The 2,176-nt window shown below is 45.3% G+C and overlaps 1 non-coding gene across 1 annotated transcript; it reads right to left on the bottom strand.

Annotated features, from left to right (window-relative positions):
• Nucleotides 1-1,764: 1,764 nt before the first annotated feature.
• On the bottom strand, nucleotides 1,765-1,836 carry trnae-uuc. The gene has a single exon. It is a non-coding gene; the product is annotated as a tRNA-Glu (tRNA).
• Nucleotides 1,837-2,176: the final 340 nt, after the last annotated feature.

A 2,176-nucleotide genomic window follows, 5' to 3' on the forward strand; every position in this document is an offset into this window, starting at 1 on the left:
GAGAGGTCTGAAAAGTCGCGGAGTTGGCAACACTGCTCCTGCGGCGCTGACTCGCTCTGCCGTATTTTTTTTCCTTCCTCTTTCAGTCAAGAGGCAGTGATGACGGCGCAGCGGATGACGCAATAATCGCGCGACACAACTAATCGATGATGAAATTCGTTGCCAACGCTTTTAAAAGTCGATTTTTATCGATTTTATCGATTCGTTGTTGCAGCCCTAGAACTATCATCTCACAGGACCTAAAGTGGGAGCTGAACATCAACTCCCTCACCAAGAAAGCCCAGCGGAGGATGTATTTCCTGTAGCAGCTGAAGAAATTCAACCTGCCAAGGACAATGATGGTGCACCACTACTCCTCCATCATTGAGTCCCTCTTCATCTCCTCCATCCAGAGCAGACTGCAGCATGTCATCCAGTCTGCAGAGAAGGTGATTGGCTGCATTCTTCCACCTCTCCAGGATCTGTACGCCTCCAGGACTCTGAGGCGTGCAGGGAAGATTGTAGCTTATCTCTCGTACCCCAGCCACAAAATATTTCAAAAACTTCTTTTTGGCAGGACCATAACCTCAGGCCACAAGAAACGTTTCTTCCCATCCGCTACCAGCCTTATAAACAAGGCCCAGAGCCCCCCATGACACATGCCTTTCACCCTCCCGTGTTCAGGACTTAGAAGCTACACCAACGTAGCATCTATAGACCTCCTGCGTTACATTAACACACAATCTACTGTGTATATGGCATATTAGCTTATTCTATATATTTTATATAGTATATTGTATGTTTATATTAGCACTGCTGCCTTGCAGCAAGAAGGTTCTGGGGATTCCCGGCCCAGGGTCTTTCTGCATGGAGTTTGCATGCTCTCCCTGAGCATGCGTGGGTTCTCTCTGGGTACTCCAGCTTCCTCCCACAGTCCAAAAACATGACTGTTAGGTTAATTGGCTTCTCTAAATTGTCCTTAGGTGTGAATGGTTGTTTGTCTTGTTTGTTGCTGTGTTGCCGATGGACTGGCGACCTGTCCAGGGTGTACCCCACCTCTCGCCCATTGACTGCTGGAGAATGGCACCAGCACCCCTCGCGACCCCACTCGGGACAAGCGTGTCAGATAATGGATGGATGGATGTTTATATTGTATATAGCTATAGAATCTGTACTCTCTATATATCTAATTTGTCTGCACCATCAACATCAAGTCAAATTCCTTGTAAGTGCAAACCTACTTGGCAACAAACGTGATTCTGACTCTGATTGGGGTCAAAAGCATGTCACTATTTCCTGGTTCCTGCAACAGCTCCTTCTGCCACAAAAGCAGACTTGTAATTTTGTTCACACTTCTCTATATTTATTAAAACACAGCCTACTTGTCTGGGGTGAGTCAACAGGTGCAGTTTCACTACCACACTTCTGCAAAGACACTCAGCGCATAAACGACAGACGAATAGATGTTTCATTATAAAAGGTATTAGAAATGAGTAAATATGAGATAACTTTATTTATTTACCTCCCATAAAGGTCCAACATGTTGAATGTGAACCTTTGCTGCTCCTCCAGCTTTAAAGAAAGTTATTGTCATAACACTCACAAGTACAGGGCAATGAAATGGACTCTCTGCATTTAACCGATCCTCTATGGGAGCAGTTGCCTGCCATTGTGCAGCGCTGGGGGAGCAGTGTGGGGTAAAGGGTTTTTGCTCAGGGAGCTGCAGGAGTGCAGCTCAAACTCAGAACCCCAGGATTCAAAGCTCTCCCCAGTGTAATATAGCAATTCCCATACCGAGTGTCGAACCCGGGCCGCCTGGATGAAAACCAGGAATCCTAACCGCTAGACCATATGGGAGTTAATGCATCTTTTGCTGAATCTCTAAATCATTGTTTCCTCTGTTATTGTTTGTCATCGCCTATGTTGGTTTATAGCTGTGCATCTACCTATTTGCAGATGTTGGACCTAACATTGCAGGTTGAGTTTTTCAAAGCCTTGCAGCCTTCAGCTGACCCCAGAACATAATCTTAAATCCTTGGAATGAGAGGAAATAAGTGGAGGAATTACATGCTGTAAAGTTCAAAAGCCTATGACTGCTTTTACCTGCGTGAGCACCTTGCATAAAATCCCATTTAATACCCAGAAATTTGAGAAGCTGAAGTTGCAGAACATGAACATGTCCAAACTTTGAAAGGTC

This window comes from Cyprinodon tularosa, unplaced genomic scaffold (assembly GCF_016077235.1).
Source record: "Cyprinodon tularosa strain WSP-4 unplaced genomic scaffold, ASM1607723v1 ctg318, whole genome shotgun sequence".
In the NCBI taxonomy this organism is placed as follows: Eukaryota; Metazoa; Chordata; class Actinopteri; order Cyprinodontiformes; family Cyprinodontidae; genus Cyprinodon; species Cyprinodon tularosa.